At 39.9% G+C, this 18,962-nt stretch overlaps 3 non-coding genes across 3 annotated transcripts; all 3 read right to left on the bottom strand.

The window, feature by feature from the left end:
• Nucleotides 1-267: 267 nt before the first annotated feature.
• Nucleotides 268-372, bottom strand: LOC112793530 (small nucleolar RNA R71). The gene has a single exon (XR_003198217.1). It is a non-coding gene; the product is annotated as a small nucleolar RNA R71 (small nucleolar RNA).
• A 7,652-nt stretch (nucleotides 373-8,024) lies between these two features.
• On the bottom strand, nucleotides 8,025-8,132 carry LOC112793912 (small nucleolar RNA R71). Its single transcript, XR_003198599.1, has one exon. It is a non-coding gene; the product is annotated as a small nucleolar RNA R71 (small nucleolar RNA).
• A 7,254-nt stretch (nucleotides 8,133-15,386) lies between these two features.
• On the bottom strand, nucleotides 15,387-15,494 carry LOC112793767 (small nucleolar RNA R71). Its single transcript, XR_003198463.1, has one exon. It is a non-coding gene; the product is annotated as a small nucleolar RNA R71 (small nucleolar RNA).
• Between the last annotated feature and the right edge of the window lie 3,468 nt (nucleotides 15,495-18,962).

Genomic DNA, 18,962 nt, shown 5'->3' with positions numbered 1-18,962 from the left:
CTAGTTGCTCTGATGTAACAGAACTGTAAGTTCCATGGACTTCCATCAGAAGATCCCTATCAGTTTTTAACTGAATTCTTCCAGATCTGTGATACTGTTAAGACTAATAAAGTAGATCCTGAAGTCTACAGGCTCATGCTTTTCCGTTTTGCTGTAAGAGACAGAGCTAGAACATGGTTGGACTCACAACCTAAAGATAGCCTCGACTCTTGGGATAAGCTGGTCACGGCCTTCTTGGCCAAGTTCTTTCCTCCTCAAAAGCTGAGCAAGCTTAGAGTAGATGTTCAGACCTTCAAGCAAAAAAGATGGTGAATCCCTCTATGAAGCTTGGGAAAGATACAAGCAGTTGACTAAAAAGTGTCCTTCTGGCATGCTTTCAGAGTGGACCAATTTAGATATATTCTATGATGTTCTATCTGAGCTTTCTAAGATGTCATTGGACCATTCTGTAGGTGGATCTATTCACCTAAAGAAAACACTTGCAGAAGCTTAAGAACTCATTGATATGGTTGCAAATAACCAATTCATGTACACCTCTGAGAGGAATCCTGTGAGTAATGAGATGCCTCAGAAAAGGGGAGTTCTTGAAATTGATGCTCTGAATGCCATATTGGCTCAGAACAAAATGTTGACTCAGCAAGTCAATATAATTTCTTAGAGTCTGAATGGATGGCAAAATGCATCCAACAGTACTAAAGAGGCATCTTCTGAAGAAGAAGCTTATGATCCTGAGAACCCTGCAATGGCAGAGGTGAATTACATGGGTGAATCTTATGGAAACACCTATAATTTCTCATGGAGAAATCATCCAAATTTCTCATAGAAAGATCAACAAAAGCCCTAACAAGGCTTTAATAATGGTGGAAGAAACAGGTTTAGCAATAGCAAGCCTTTTCCATCATCTTCTCAGCAACAGACAGAGAATTCTGAACAAAGCCCCTCCAGCTTAGCAAACATAGTCTCTGATCTATCTAAATCCACTTTAAGTTTCATGAGTGAAACAAGGTCCTCCATTAGAAATTTGGAGGCACAAGTGGGTCAGCTGAGTAAGAAAATCACTGAAACCCCTCCTAGTACTCTCCCAAGCAATACAGAAGAGAATCCAAAAGGAGAGTGCAAGGCCATTTATATAATCAATATGGCCGAATGCACAAAGGAGGAGAAGGACATGAATCCCAGTGAAGAAGACCTCCTGGGACGTCCTCTGAATAAAAAGGAGTTCCAAACTGAGGAACCTAAGGAATCTGAGGCTCACGTAGAGACCATAGAGATTCCATTGAACCTCCTTTTACGATTCATGAGCTCTGAGAACTATTCTTCCTCTGAAGACGATGAAGATGTAACTGAAGAGCAAGTTGCTCAATATCTAGGAGCCATCATGAAGCTGAATGCCAAGTTGTTTGGTAATGAGACTTGGAAAGGTGAACCTCCCTTACTCATTAGTGAACTAGATACATGGGTTCAGCAAACTCTACCTCAAAATAAATAAGATCCTGGTAAATTCTTAATATCCTATACCATAGGCACCATGACCTTTGAGAAGGCTCTATGTGACCTGGGGTCAGATATATATCTTATGCCACTCTCTGTAATGGAGAAACTGGAGATCTTTGAGGTACAAGATGCAAGAATCTCATTAGAGATGGCAGACAAGTCAATAAAACAAGCTTATGGATTGGTAGAGGTCGTGTTGGTAAAGGTTAAAGGCCTTTACATCCCCGCTGATTTCATAATCCTAGACACTGAAAAGGATGAGAATGAATCCATCATTCTTGGAAGACCCTTCTGATGCATGAAAACTTGTCTCTCAACAAATTTCCCTTCAGCAAGTATACCGAATTGTCGTCAAGTAAAAACTCATAATAGAGTGAGGTCGAATCCCACAAGGATTGATTGGTCAAGCAATTTTAATTAGAAGATTATGCTAGTTGAGCTAAACAAGATGTAGTTGAGAATTGCAGAAAAATTAAATGGCAGGAAAGTAAATAACAGAAAATAAAGTGCAGAATCTTAAATGGGGATTTGGGACAATGAGCATGAAAATAAATGACAGAAAGTAAAGAGAATGGGTAAGATCAGAAATGGAGAAATCATTGGGTTCAGGAGATGTTGCATTCTCCGGATCAAGTTTATTCTCATCTCTTCCTCAATCAATGCATTCATTGATCTCCTTGGCAATCTTAAGTGATTGGATCCCAATTCCTTGGCAATCCAATCTCTCTAAGCTAGAACAATTGCCCAATTCCTTGATTTAATTGCTCATGGGAAGAGATGAAGTGTGGTCACTAATTATACCACATGTATTTCCAAATCAAAGTGTTGGGAGGATTACAGGTCACTATATCCGCCCAAACCCCAATTTGGTCCAACATGAGAAAGCATTTCTAGCATGATCTCCTCATCCCTTTTCCAAGGCTCAGAGGAGATCCAGTTATGGAGAGTTTCTTTCCTAAGATAACAATCCAATTAGATGAAGATCGAAAGCTTTCTAATAAGATCAAGAGAAAAGAAAGAAGAAGAAGAATGAAAACTATAATTGATCCATCAAATTACAACAGAGCTCCCTAACCCAATGAAAGGGGTTTAGTTGTTCATAGCTCTAGAAATCAAAAATGGCAGAAAAGAAGAATCCATGCTAAAAGTGCAGAAAAGTAAATATACAGAGGTAGTTCTCCAAAGTGCCAAGCTTCTCTATAGTTCAAAACTACTCCTATATATACTACTCCTCTTGATCTTCTAGTGAGTTCTTCAAGTCTTGGATGTGGGCTCTCGATCTTGAGTTGAAGCAGTTATAATCTTTAGTGGGCCCAAGTTGCAGAGAAGTATGAATTAGGCATGGGCGTTAGTGAGATTAACGTTAAGTGACATTTTGGGTTTGAGAACGTTAGTGGAAATCACTTTTTCCACTAACGTTCCACCCTCAAATACCTCACGTTAACTCCAATGTTAGTGGCACTAACATGACCACTAACGTTGCCTTTTACATCTTTGCTAACATTATTGGGACTCACTTTCCCCAATAACGTTGGCTTATACCCCTTTCGCAAGCGTTATTGGGACTCACCTTTCCCAATAACGTTGCTATGTGCCTTTTATCCCTACATTAGAGTTCATGTTAGTGTAACTAACGTGGCTCTTAACGTGGGTATGCTTCACCATCGAGAGCGTTAGTGACACTTACCTTCGTCACTAATGCTCCAAGTGCCTCTATTCTTCACGTTAGAGCTCACGTTAACTAAGTTAACATGGCTCTTAACGCCATCTTCCAACGTTAGTGACAAAAAGTGAGTGTCACTAACGTTGGCTCATCAATCCTCAACTCCATGTTAACTCTCACGTTAGTGGTCTTAACGTGACCACTAACGTAGGCAATGCTAGTTGATCCAACATTAGTGACAAAGGTAAGTGTCACTAACGTTGGCGTTGTTCTTCTCTTCTATGTTAGAGTTCACGTTAACTTAGTTAATGTGACTCTTAACGTAGCTCATTGCCAAGTCTTGGAACGTTAGTGGTGTTCACGTTTACCACTAACGTTGGAGTAGAACGTTAGTGGTGTTCACGTTTCCCACTAACGTTGGAGTTCTCTTTTGTCTCCACGTTAACTACCACGTTAACTTAGTTAACGTGGCAAGTAACGTGAGCTATTGATGACTTCGCAGGCGTTATTGGTGATCACTTTTCTCATTAATGTTGCAAGCTATTTGCCATTCCATGTTAGTGTTCACGTTAACTAGATTAACGTGAGTACTAACGTGGTTCTTCCTTGCTTCCTTTGCCCTGAAATCAAGAAAATAAAGTACATCAAAGCTCTAGCCAAAGTCATGAGATTATGCATCATCAATTTATCATGCAATTCTAGCAAAATCCTCATGAAATCATATGAAATTCATAATAGTTGCATGAATCAAGGTGTAAGTGTATTTTCATCCAAAACTTGCCTTATTCACTAAGAAACTGCATGAAACTACCCTAAAATAGTAAAGAAAAGGTCAGTGAAACTGGCCTAGATGCCCTGGCATCACAACACCAAACTTAAAGCTTGCTTATCCCTAAGCAAGTACTGAAACATAGGAAGAATGAAATGAAAGAACAAGAAGATAAAATAGAAGTAGAATTCCTGGTTTATAGGGTTTCATGCATAGCAACTTAGGTTCTTTCCCTTTAGGTTTCAAGCCTTTATCAATTCCTTGGTCACTTTCTTGATTGCATCCTTTGAGACTCCTTTTTTTTTTGTTGATCCTTGATGAGCGGATAATTTATACGCTTTTTGGCATTGTTTTTAGTATATTTTAGTTAGTTTTTATTATATTTTTATTAGTTTTTATTTAAAATTCACTTTTCTGGACTTTACTATGAGTTTGTGTGTTTTTCTGTAGTTTTAGGTATTTTCTGGCTGAAATTGAGGGACCTGAGCAAAAATCTGATTCAGAGGCTAAAAAGGACTGCAGATGCTGTTGGATTCTGACCTCTCTGCACTCAAAGTGGATTTTCTGGAGCAACAGAAGTTCAATTGGCGCGCTATTAATTGCGTTGGAAAGTAGACATCCTGGGCTTTCCAGCAATGTATAATAGTCCATACTTTGCCCGAGATTTGATGGCCTAAACCGGCGTTCCAAATCAGCTCAAGAATTCTGGCGTTAAACGCCAGAACTGGCACAAGAATGGGAGTTAAACGCCCAAACTGGCACAAAAGCTGGCGTTTAACTCCAAGAAAAGTCTCTACACATGAAAGCTTCAATGCTCAGCCCAAGCACACACCTAGTGGGCCCGAAAGTGGATTTTTATGTCATTTACTCATCTTTGTAAACCCTAAACTACTAGTTCTCTACAAATAGGACCTTTCGCTATTGTATTTACATCTTTTGATCATGTTTTTATGATTGAACCCTCTTTGGGAGGCTGGCCATTCGGCCATGCCTAGACCTTGTTCTTATATATTTTCAACGGTGGAGTTTCTACACATAAGGTGTGGAGCTCTGCTGTATCTCGAGTATCAATGCAATTACTATTGTTCTCCTATTCAATTCAACTTATTCTTGTTCTAAGATATCACTTGTTCCTCAACTTGATGAATGTGATGATCTGTGACACTCATCATCATTCTCACCTATGAACGTGTGCCTGACAACCACCTCCGTTCTACCTTAGATTGAGTGGATATCTCTTGGATTCCTTAATCAGAATCTTCGTGGTATAAGCTAGAATTGATGGCGGCATTCTTGAGAATCCGGAAGGTCTAAACCTTGTCTGTGGTATTCTAAGTAGGATTAAAAGATTGAATGACTGTGACGAGCTTCAAACTCGCGATTGTGGGGCATTAGTGACAGACGCAAAAGAATCGCTGGATTCTATTCCGACATGATCGAGAACTGACAGCTGAATACCCGTGCTGTGACAGAGCACGTTGAACATTTTCACTGAGAGGACGAGACTGTAGCCATTGACAACGATGATGCCCAACATACAGCTTGCCATGGAAAAGAGTTAGAAGGATTGGATGAAGACAATAGGAAAGCAGAGAGACAGAAGGGACAAAGCATCTCCATAGGCTTATCTGAAATTCTCACCAATGAATTACATAAGTATCTCTATCTTTATTTTATGCTTTATTCATAAATCATCCATAACCATTTGAATCTGCCTGACTGAGATTTACAAGATGACCATAGCTTGCTTCATACCAACAATCTCCGTGGGATCGACCCTTACTCGCGTAAGGTTTATTACTTGGATGACTCAGTGCACTTGCTGGTTAGTTGTGCGAAGTTGTGATAAAGAGTTGAGATTACAATTGAGCGTACCATGTTGATGGCGCCATTGATGATCACAATTTCGTGTACCAAGTTTTTGGCGCCGTTGCCGGGGAATTAAATGACCTAACTACAATTTCGTATTTGTTCCCTGCAATAACAATGCCAAGTTTTGATCCAGCAACAACACCAAGTTTTTGGCGCCGTTGTCGGGGATTGTTTGAGTTTGGACAACTGACGATTCATCTTGTTGCTTAGATTAGGTATTTTTCTTCAGAATTTTTAAGAATGAATTCTAGAGTTTCAAGGTGATGTTCTTATCATCACCAAAGCTGATTGATTCTCATCAATTTAGCTCTTGAATGCATATCCTACTGAAGCTTGGCTAGCCATGTCTAATTCCTTTAGACTGAAGCTTTAGACTAACATTGCATGATTCCTGGAATTCTTATTAAAAATTTTGAATATCTTTATTTTCTTTTCCACATAATTTTCGAAAAATCCAAAAAAATTACAAAATCATAAAAACCAAAAATATTTTATGTTTCTTGTTGAGTCTAGTTTCTCATCTTAAGTTTGGTGTCAATTGCATGCATTCTTTGAATTCAATCATGTGTCTTCATTGATCTTCAAGTTGTTCTTGATGATTTCATTGTTCTGATCTTTAAATTTTCTTGTCTTGAGTGTTTTGTTGTTTCTCATATGCATTCTCAATTTGTTAGTGTCAGTAGTATACAAACTTCTAAGTTTGGTGTCTTGCATGCATTGTTTATTTGATTTTAATTGCATTTTGATTATTCCTCATCATTAAAAATCCAAAAAATTTTTAATTTGTGTCTTTTCAAGTCAATAATACAGAGAATTGAAGATTCAGAACATACAGCAGAGGAATTACACAGAAAAAGCTGGGCATTCAAAATGCCAAGTGAAGAAGGAAAACTGGCATTTAAACGCCAGCCAGGGTGCCTGGCTGGGCGTTTAACGCCCAAAAGAGTAGCATTTTGGGCGTTAAACGCCAGAATGGATACCATTCTGGGCGTTTAACGCCAAGATGGCACGAGAGGGAAGATTTTGTTTTCAATTCAAAATTTTTTCAAGTTTCCATAATTTTTCAAAATCAAATCTTTTTCAAATCATATCTTTTCAATCATATCTTTTCAAAATTAATTTCTCTTCATTTTCAAAAATACTTGCTAACAATTAATGATTTGATTCAACATTTCAAGTATGTTGCCTTTTCTGTTGAGAAAGGTTTAATGTTTGAATCATATCTTTTCTTGTTAGCCAAGTCATTTATTTTAAAAAATCAAATCTTTTTAAATTGTTTTTCAATCATATCTTTTCAATCATATCTTTTTAAAACCATAACTTTTCAATCATATCTGCTTAATCACATCTTTTTCGAAATAGTTTTCAATCATATCTTTTTGCTTTCTAATTTCAAAATCTTTTTCAAAAATTACTTAATTTCTTTCTCACTCTTGGTTTTCGAAAATCAATTACCATTTTTTCAAAATTTCTTTTAATTAATTCACTTTAATTTTCGAAAATTTCTTCCCCTCTTCTCACATCCTTCTATTTATGTACTAACATGCACAATTTGAACTCTATCTCTCTTGATAAGTTCGAATTCTTCTACCTCCTCCTTCTATTTTTCTTTTCCTCTGACACCTCAAGGAATCTCTATACTGTGACATAGAGGATTCCATATTTTCTTGTTCTCTTCTCTTTCATATGAGCAGGAGCAAAGACAAAAGTATTTTTGTTGAGGCTGACCCTGAACCTGAAAGGACCTTGAAGCGAAAGCTAAGAGAAGCTAAAGCACAACTCTCTGTAGATGACCTATTAGAATTCTTCAAAGAAGAAGACATGGCAGCCGAAAACAACAACAATGCCAACAATGCAAGGAAGGTGCTAGGTGACTTTACTGCACCTACTCCCGACTTCTATAGGAGAAGCATCTCTATCCCTGCCATTGGAGCAAACAACTTTGAGCTTAAGTCTCAATTAGTTTCTCTAATGCAACAGAATTGCAAATTTCATGGACTTCCATTGGAAGATCCTCATCAGTTCTTATCTGAATTCTTGCAAATCTGTGACACTGTCAAGACCAATAGGGTTGACCCTGAGGTCTACAGACTTATGCTATTCCCTTTTGCTATAAGAGACAGAGCTAGGATATGGTTGGACTCACAACCTAAAGAAAGCCTGAACTCTTGGGAAAAGCTAGTCAATGCCTTCTTGGCAAAGTTCTTTCCACCTGAAAAATTGAGTAAGCTTAGAGTGGAAGTCCAAACCTTCAGACAGAAAGAAGGTGAATCCCTCTATGAAGCTTGGGAAAGATACAAAAAATTGATCAGAAAGTGTCCTTCTGACATGCTTTCTGAATAGAGCATTATAGGCATCTTCTATGATGGTCTGTCTGAACAATCCAAGATGTCATTGGACAGCTCTGCTGGAGGATCTCTTCATCTGAAGAAGAAGCCTGCAGAAGCTCAAGAACTCATTGAAATGGTTGCAAACAACCAATTCATGTACACTTCTGAAAGGAATCTTGTGAACAATGGGACGAATCAGAAGAAAAGAGTTCTTGAGATTGATACTCTGAAAGCCATATTGGCTCAGAACAAAATATTGACTCAGCAAGTCAATATGATTTCTCAAAGTCTGTCTGGAATGCAAGCTGCACCAGGCAGTACTAAGGACGCTTCATCTGAAGAAGAAGCTTATGATCCTGAGAACCCATCAATGGAAGAGGTGAATTACATGGGAGAACCCTATGGAAACACCTATAATCCCTCATGGAAAAATCATCCAAATCTCTCATGGAAGGATCAACAGAGACCTCAACAAGGTTTCAACAACAATAATGGTGGAAGAAACAGGTTTAGCAATGGCAAGCCTTTTCCATCATCTTCTCAGCAACAGACAGAGAATTCTAAGCAGAGCCACTCTGACTTAGCAACCATGGTCTCTGATCTAATCAAAATCACCCAAAGTTTCATGACTGAAACAAGGTCCTCCATTAGAAACTTGGAGGCACAAGTGGGTCAGCTAAGTAAGAAAGTTACTGAACTCCCTCCTAGTACTCTTCCAAGCAATACAGAAGAGAATCCAAAAGGAAAGTGTAAGGCCATCAACATGGCCAAACTTGGAGAGGAGAAAGAGGCAGTGAGCGCCACTGAGGAAGGCCTCAATGGACATCCACTAGCCTCCAATGAGTTCCCTAATGAGGAACCATGGAAATCTGAGGCTCACACTGAGACCATAGAGATTCCATTGGATTTAATTCTGCCATTCATGAGCTCTGATGAGTATTCTTCCTCTAAAGAGGACGAAGATGTCACTGAAGAGCAAGTTGCTAAATACCTTGGAGCAATCATGAAACTAAATGACAAGTTACTTTGTAATGAGACTTGGGAGGATGAACCCCCTTTGCTCACCAAAGAACTGGATAACTTGACTAGGCAGAGATTACCTCAAAAGAGACAGAACCCTGGGAAATTCTCAATACCTTGTATAGTAGGCACCATGACCTTCAAGAAGGCTCTGTGTGACCTAGGGTCCAGCATAAACCTCATGCCTCTCTCTGTAATGGAGAAGCTATGGATCTTTGAGGTACAAGCTGCAAGAATCTCACTAGAGATGGTAGACAATTCAAGAAAACAAGCTTATGGACTTGTAGAGGATGTTCTAGTAAAGATTGAAGACCATTACATCCCTACTGATTTCATAGTCCTAGAGACTGGGAAGTGCATGGATGAATCCATCATCCTTGGCAGACCCTTCCTAGCCACAGCAAAGGCTGTGATTGATGTTGACAGAGGAGAATTGATCATTCAAGTGAATAAAGAATCCCTTGTGTTTAAGGCTCAAGGATATCCCTTTGTAACCATGGAGAGGAAGCATGAAGAGCTTCTCTCAAAATAGAGTCAAACAGAGCCCCCACAGTCAAACTCTAAGTTTGGTGTTGGGAGGCCACAACCAACTTCTAAGTTTGGTGTTGAACCCCCACATTCAAACTCTAAATTTGGTGTTGGGAGGTTCCAACATTGTTCTGAGTATCTGTGAGGCTCCATGAGAGCCCACTGTCAAGCTACTAACATTAAAGAAGCGCTTGTTGGGAGGCAACCCAATGTTATATTTATCTATTTTCCTTTGTTATTTTATGTTTTCTATAGGTAGATGATCATGGGAAGTCACAAAATCAATTGAAAAAGCAAAAACAGAATGAAAAACAGAAACAAAAATAGCACACCCTGGAGGAAAAGCTTGCTGGCATTTAAACGCCAGTAAGGGCAGCAAATGGGCGTTTAACGCCCAGTCTGGCACCATTCTGGGCGTTTAACGCCAGAAAGGGGCACCAGACTGGCGTTAAACGCCAGGAAGGGGCAAGAAGCTGGCGTTAAACGCCAGAAATGGGCACCAGCCTGACGTTTAACGCCAGAATTGGCAGAAGGAGCATTTTTGCACGCCACTTGGTGCAGGGATGAGTTATCCTTGACACCTCAGGATCTGTGGACCCCACAGGATCCCCACCTACCCCACCACTCTCTCTCTTCTTCACCCACTCACCAATCACCTCAATACCTCTTCCCCAAAAACCCCTCACCTACCAAATCCCACCATTCTCTTCACCACTCACATTCATCCTTCATAAAACCCCACCTACCTCACCATTCTAATTCAAACCACTTTCCTTCCCAAACCCACCCATATTAGCCGAACCCTACCCCTCTCTCCACCCCTATATAAACCCATCTTCACTCCTTCATTTTCACAGAACCTACACGCTACTTCTCCCCCTTGGTCGAAAAACAAAGCATCATCCATCTCCTCTATTTCTTCTTCTTCTACTCTCTTCTTTCTTCTTTTGCTCGAGGACGAGCAAACCTTCTAAGTTTGGTGTGGTAAAAGCATTGCTTTTTTTTTCCATAACCATTTATGGCATCTAATACCGGAGAAACCTCTAGAAAGAGGAAAGGGAAGGCAATAGCTTTCACCTCCGAGTCATGGGAAATGGAGAGATTCATCTCAAGGGTGCATCAAGACCACTTCCATGAAGTTGTGGCCATGAAAAAGGTGATCCCAGAGGTCCCTTTCAAACTCAAAAAGAGTGAATATCCGGAGATCCGACATGAGATCCGAAGAAGAGGTTAGGAAGTTCTTACCAACCCCATTCAACAAGTCGAAATCTTAATGGTTCAAGAGTTCTATGCCAATGCATGAATCACCAAGAACCATGATCAAAGTGTGAACCCGGACCCAAAGAATTGGCTTACAATGGTTCGGGGGAAATGCTTAGATTTTAGTCCGGAAAATGTAAGGTTGGCATTCAACTTGCCCATGATGCAAGGAGATGAACACCCCTACACTAGAAGGGTCAACTTTGATCAAAGGTTGGACCAAGTCCTCAGAGACATTTGTGAAGAGGGTGCTCAATGGAAGAGAGATTCAAGAGGGAAGCCGGTTCAACTGAGAAGGCATGACCTCAAGCCCGTGGCTAGGGGATGGTTGGAGTTTATCCAACGCTCAATCATTCCCACTAGCAACCGGTCCGAAGTTACTATAGACCGAGCTATCATGATTCATAGCATCATGATTGGAAAGGAAGTAGAAGTTCATGAGGTCATATCCCAAGAACTTTATAAGGTGGCGGACAAGTCCTCTACCTTGGCAAGGTTAACCTTCCCTCATCTCATTTGTCACCTCTGTAATTCAGTTGGAGTTAACATAGAGGGAGACATCCTCATTGATGAGGACAAGCCCATCACTAAGAAAATGATAGAGCAAACAAGAGATCTCACTCATCATGAAATCCCTGAGATGCCTCAAGGGATGCACTTTCCTCCACAAAACTATTGGGAGCAAATCAACACCTCCCTAGGAGAATTGAGTTCCAACATGGGACAACTAAGGGTGGAGCACCAAGAACATTCCATCCTCCTCCATGAAATTAGAGAAGATCAAAGAATCATGAGAGAGGAGCAACAAAGGCAAGGAAGAGACATTGAGGAGCTCAAGCACTACATAAGATCTTCAAGAGGAACAACAAACCGCCATCACTAAGGTGGACACGTTCTTTAATCTCCTTGTTCTTTATTTTTCTATTTTTCGAATTTTTTATGCTTATGTCTATCTATGTTTGTGTCTTATGATCATTAGTGTCTTAGTGTCTATGCCTTAAAGTTATGAATGTCCTATGAATCTGTCACCTTTCTTAAATGAAAAATGTTCTTAATTGAAAAAGAGAAGAATTGCATAAATTTTGAATTTTATAACAGATTAATTATTTTGATGTGGTGGCAATACTTTGACTTCTGAATGTATGCTTAAACAGTGCATATGTCTTTTGAATTTGTTATTCATGAATGTTGGCTCTTGAAAGAATGATGAAAAAAGGAGACATGTTACTGAGGATCTGAAAAATCATAAAAGTGATTCTTGAAGCAAGAAAAAGTAGTGAATTCAAAAACAAAAAGAGATTATGTGCGAAAAAAAAAAGAGAGAAAGCAAGCAGAAAAAGCCAATAGCCCTTTAAACCAAAAGGTAAGGGTAAAAATAAAGTCATGATCCAAGGCAAAAAGAGTGTGCTTAAGAACCCTGGACACCTCTAATTGGGGACTCTAGCAAAGCTGAGTCACAATCTGAAAAGGTTCACCCAGTTATGTGTCTGTGGCATGTATGTATCCGGTGGTAATACTGGAAGACAGAGTGCTTTGGGCCACGGCCAAGACTCATAAAGTAGCTGTGTTCAAGAATCATCATACTTAACTAGGATAATCAACAACACTATCAGGATTCTGAGTTCCTATAGAAGCCAATCATTCTGAATTTCAAAGGATAGAGTGAGATGCCAAAACTGTTCAGAGGCAAAAAGCTAGCTTGCAACGTTAATGAGAAAAGTGATCACCAATAACGTCTGCGAAGCCATCAATAGCTCACGTTACTTGCCACGTTAACTAAGTTAACGTGGTAGTTAACGTGGAGACAAAAGAGAACTCCAACGTTAGTGGGAAATGTGAACACCACTAACGTTCTACTCCAACGTTAGTGGTAAACGTGAACACCACTAACGTTCCAAGACTTGGCAATGAGCTACGTTAAGAGTCACGTTAACTAAGTTAACGTGAACTCTAACGTAGAAGAGAAGAACAACGCCAACGTTAGTGACACTCACCTTTGTCACTAACGTTGGATCAACTAGCATTGCCTACGTTAGTGGTCACGTTAAGACCACTAACGTGAGAGTTAACGTGGAGTTGAGGATTGATGAGCAAACGTTAGTGACACTCACTTTTTGTCTCTAACGTTGGAAGATGGCATTACTACCACGTTAAGAGCCACGTTAACTTAGTTAACGTGAGCTCTAACGTGAAGAATAGAGGCACTTGGAGCGTTAGTGACAAAGGTAAGTGTCACTAACGCTCTCGAAGGTGAAGCATACCACGTTATGAGCCACGGTAGTTACACTAACGTGAATTCTAACGTAGGGATAAAAGGCACATAACAACGTTATTGGGAAAGGTGAGTCCCAATAACGCTTGCGAAAGGGTATAAGCCAACGTTATTGGGGAAAGTGCCACTAACGTTGGAGTTAATGTGAGGTATTTAAGGGTGGAACGTTAGTGGAAAAGGTGATTGCCACTAACGTTCTCGAACCCAAAATGTCACTTAACGTTAATCTCACTAACGCCCATGTCTGATTCATACTTCTTTACAAGTTGAGGCCACTAAAGATTAGAACTGCTTCAACTCAAGATCCAGAGCCCACATCCAAGACTTGAAGAACTCACTAGAAGATCAAGAGGAGTAGTATATATAGGAGTAGTTTTGAACTATAGAGAAGCTTGGCACTTTGGAGAACTACCTCTGTATATTTACTTTTTTGCACTTTTAGCATGGATTCTTCTTTTCTGCCATTTTTGATTTCTAGAGCTATGAACAACTAAACCCTTTTCATTGGGTTAGGGAGCTCTGTTGTAATTTGATGGATCAATTATAGTTTTCATTCTTCTTTTTCTTTCTTTTCTCTTGATCTTACTAGAAAGCTTTCGATCTTCATCTAATTGGATTGTTATCTTGGGAAAGAAACTCTCCATAATTGGATCTCCTCTGAGCCTTGGAAAAGGGATGAGGAGATCATGCTAGTAATGCTTTCTCATGTTGGACCAAATTGGGGTTTGGGCGGATATAGTGACATGTAATCCTCCCAACACTTTGATTTGGAAATACATGTGGTATAATCAGTGACCACACTTCATCTCTTCCCATGAGCAATTATATCAAGGAATTGGGTAATTGTTCAAGCTTAGAGAGATTAGATTGCCAAGGAATTGGGATCCAATCACTTAAGATTGCCAAGGAGATCAATGAATGCATTGATTGAGGAAGAGATGAGAATGAACTTGATCTGGAGAATGCAACATCTCCTGAACCCAATGATTTTCCCATTTCTGATCTTACCCATTCTCTTTATTTTCTGTCATTTATTTTCATGCTCATTGCCCCAAATCCCCATTTAAGATTCTGCACTTTATTTTCTGTTATTTACTTTCCTGCCATTTAATTTTTTTTGCAATTCTCAACTACATCCTGCTTAGCTCAACTAGCATAATCTTCCAATTAAAATTGCTTGACCAATCAATCCTTGTGGGATTCAACCTCACTCTATTGTGAGTTTTTACTTGACGACAATTTGGTATACTTGCCGAAGGAAAATTTGTTGAGAGACAAGTTTTCATGCATCAAGTTTATGGCGCCATTGCCGGGGATTGATTTTGAATCAACAATAATTAAGTTTTGGATGTTCACTAGATTGAGCATTTTTCTTTTTCTTTATTTGTTTTTTTTATTCAGTAAATTTCCATCAGTTTGTTTAGTTTCTTCCTCATCCCCTTTACCCGCTTTGTTCTCTTTCGTTCTTTGTTAATTACAATTCTGCTCACTAACCCACTAACTATTTAATAATTTGTATCACTCACACTAACAATTACTCTAACAAGAATAATCTCTTTATTTTATCTCTTGCTATATGTTTTGTTAGTTGTATGACAGGGAGAAGAGAGGGAGCTTTAACTTCCTTCAATTCAGAATCTGAAAGGACCCTCTGGAGACTAAGGAGGGAAGCAAGAGGGAAAGGAATTGTTGGTACTGAGGAAGAGGAAGAGTACTTTGAACCCAACATGGAAGAGAATTTGGGAAACAATCATGAAGAAGAAGCTCACAACCATGCTAGAGAAGGCCCTGCAAATCGTGCTGGGCAAGAGAGGAGAGTTCTAGGCTCCTACATCAATCCAAATCCAGAAAACTGTGGAAGTAGCATTCAGAAGCCCACCATACATGCCCACAACTTTGAACTAAAATCCCAGCTCATCACCCTTGTTCAGAATAATTGTTCATTTGGAGGAAGTGCTCAAAGACCCCAATCAAAACCTATCTACCTTCTTGAGAATTTGTGACACTGTGAAGTCTAATAGAGTCCACCTGGATGTCTATAGGATGCTCTTTTTCCCTTTTTCACTCAGGGACAAGGCATCCAAATGGCTTGAATCCTTCCCAAAGGAGAGCTTAACAAATTGGGAAGATGTGGTGAATAAATTTTTGGCAAGATTCTACCCTCCTCAAAGAATCAACAGGCTAAGAGCTGAGGTGCAAACTTTCAGGCAGCAAGATGGTGAGACTCTCTATGAAGCATGGGAGAGATTCAAGCACTTAACAAGAAGATGCCCACCATAAATGTTCAATGAATGGGTTTAACTTCACATTTTCTATGAAGGTCTTTCCTATGAGTCAATGAAGGCCGTAGACCATTCATCAGAAGGCTCTCTAAACAAGAAAAAAAACCATTGAAGAAGCCATAGATGTCATTGAAACAGTTGCTGAGAATGACTACTTCTATGCCTCCGAAAGAAGTAACACTAAAGGAGTAATGAAGCTGAACCACATGGATGCATTGCTAGCTCAAAATAAGATGATCACCAAGCAGCTAGCAGATCTTACTAAGAAGGTAGAGGAAAACCAAGTTGCAGCAGCCATCACTTCATCACCAGCTCAAGAAGGAGTGAATATAGGAGAAGAAGGTGATTGGGAGTAAGCCAACTATGTTGGAAACTCACCTAGACAAATCCATGATCCATACTCTAAAAGTTACAACTCTGGATGGAGAAATCACCCCAACTTTGGGTGGGGAAATCAACAAGACCAAGGTCAAGATCAGAGACGCCACAACCTCAATTCCAACAACAATGCAACTCACCAACACACCTCACAAAGATCCTATCAACACCCACCTAACCAACCTTCTCAACAACCAAATCTCAACCAACCATCTCTAACAGATGATAGACTCTCAAAGATTGAGGCTCTACTTGAAAACTTATGCAGAGAAGTCCAAGACAATAAAGTGTTTAAGGAAGAAGTGCGAGCCAATATCAAAAACCAAGGAGAAAACATCAAGAGATTAGAGTCCCAAATAGGGTATCTGCCTCAACAAATTCCCAAACCCACTGATGGATTTCCCAGTGACATAGAGAAGAATCCAAGGGGAGAAACAAATAAAGTACGGTGGGAGGAATGTAAGATGATAACCACAAATGATGAAAGGAGTATGAATGGAGTAGAACACCTCCATGATAATCAAAAGGAAAACCAGGAAGAAATAAGCCATACACTTCAACCCATACTTAAGGAAGAGCTGAAGAAGAAGGAGGTATTGAACCCATATGCACCTTTTCCCCAAAGGCTTAAAGGTGGTGTAGCAGGGAGAATGTACTCAAGGTTCCTCGATATATTTGCATCTCTTGATGTAAATATACCATTCATTAAGGCCCTCCAGCAAATGCCTTTCTACATCAAGTATATAAAGGAGCTACTAGCCAGAAAAAGTCCATTGAAGGGTGGATAAACAATAAAGATGAACATGGATTGTAGTGCTCTCATTCAACCAGGGCCACCCACAAAGAAGAAGGATCCAGGGAGTTTTCACATTCCCTGTGCCATAGGAGAAACAAAGATTGACAAAAGGGCTTTGTGACTTGGGAGCAAGCATCAACTTAATGCCCCTTTCCCTAATGAAGAAGCTCCAAATCAATGAACTAACTCCTACTAATGTAATTATCAGATTGGCTGACAAAACTCAAAAATAGGCAATAGGAGTAGTTGAAAATGTGCTGGTGAAGGTTGGGAGCTACTATCTTCCCACAGACTTTGTTGTCCTGGAAATGGATGAGAATCATATTTACCCCATTATCCTGGGAAGGCCATTCCTAGCCACAGCTAGAGCACTCATAGATGTAGAGCGAGGAGAGTTAGTGCTGAGAATACATGACGAGCAGCTCACTTTCAATGTTTTCAACCTCTCACAAGAAGCAGATCATGATGACAATGAGCTGATGGAGGAGCCAAACAAGGAAGCACAAACAACACAATTGGAAACCCCATTGGTTGGGAAGTCATGTATTCAAGAAGAACCTCATTCAAAGGTAACTCAAGGGAAGCTGAGCAAACCAGAGTCATGCAAAGCTAGCAACAAGGAGTCTTTAGAGAAAGAATCCATAGAAAGCAAGACAACATCAATGGGAACAAGGAGCAAAGTACCCAGAAGATGGAGAAATAAGAAGATCCCTACAGAGGATTTCTCCCCAGGAGATGAAGTGATCTCTGCTCACTATCCAACCATCCCACCTCATCTTCCTACCATCCCATCTCAGCTACCTCAAGTGTACACCATCAACAAAATCTTGTCCCTAGAGCATATAGAGCTTATCAACAAGGCCAATGGACATAGGTTCACTGCAAGGGGAGAAGACTTCAAGCACTATCAACCACCTTGACAAGGACCAAACGTCAAGCTAATGACGCTAAAGAAGTGCTCCATGGGAGGCAACCCATGTTCTATACGCTCTCTCTTAAATCTCTAATAATAGTAATAAGGCGAATTTCATGTATTTTTAAATCAATTTTGACAACCAATATAGGACCCCTTTACATGCAGCGTATAGTACATGATAAGTTTGGTGTTCAAGGCACACCAAGTGGGCTTGAACACACTTTATAAGGTAAAATTATTCCCCAAACTTGTTGCACCATTTGATCACAAACAAGTTTGGTGTACCAACGTTGCATGCATGGGGGGGTTTAGTTGTTGATTGATTTGCATTCATGGAAAGCATTTAGCCATTTAAAAATAAAAAAAAAAGATATTTTTTGTTAGCTAGCTCACACTTTAAATTTTCCCACCAAAAATTTCAATTAACCATTTGCAATTTTTCTTCGTGTATAGGGAATCAAAAAGGACATTGATAGTACTTGATAGGACAATTGAGGAAGGGAGATTCGGCCACTATACCAAGGGAATCTCACACTTGTCTTCATGGGGAATGTCCTTGGAAGTGTTGCCATGCAACATTGGGAGTGGATAGTTTTGGAGACCGAATCAAGACCCTCATAAAGGAGGTAATCCGTGTGCTCATTCAATCCTAAAACCCCAACCGTCCACTATCAAACAACACCATCAATTCACACCCTTCAATTAATTGCCATCTTCCTATATAAACCCCTTCACACAACCTCCCCTACACACTTCATATTCTCACCCTTCCCACTTCCTTCTTTCGGGTATACAAACTTCATCCTCCACCAAAGGTCTCACATACACCGTCCTAGCCATCTTGAGATTAACCAACACATCAACCATCTTACATGGCATCATCAAGCTCCAAGAGACGAAAGGGGAAGGAACCTATAGAACATCCTCCTTTTGATGAAAAGCGATTTAGAACCTTTTATCATACACTCCAGTTTAGGTGGATGGATGACAAAGAAATCACTTATGAACTAGGCTTTCAAGTCACACGAACTGAGTGTCCAGAAATCACAGAGAAGGCGGAGCAACGTCGATGGGAGCTCCTTACCGATCTAATCACAAGGGTGAATGCAACTCTAATGAGAGAGTTCTATGCAAATGCAGTTAGACAAGATAAGGCGGATGAATCGTATACAAGTTTCGTGAGAGGAGTCATGGTGGATTTTAGTCCCATGACCATCATGAGAGTGCTGAAATTGTGAAGCATACCCTTTGCAAAGGAGAGCTATCACTCGAGAATGGACAACAAACCCAATTATGACCAGATTATACAGGATATATGTGTGCAAGGAGCAGATTGGGAAAGAGGCCCTAAGAGGAAGCCCAAATTTATAAAAAGAGGAGAT

The sequence above is a fragment of the Arachis hypogaea genome, chromosome 3 (genome assembly GCF_003086295.3).
Source record: "Arachis hypogaea cultivar Tifrunner chromosome 3, arahy.Tifrunner.gnm2.J5K5, whole genome shotgun sequence".
Taxonomy (NCBI): domain Eukaryota; kingdom Viridiplantae; phylum Streptophyta; class Magnoliopsida; order Fabales; family Fabaceae; genus Arachis; species Arachis hypogaea.
This window is presented reverse-complemented; position numbering and strand designations above follow the sequence as displayed.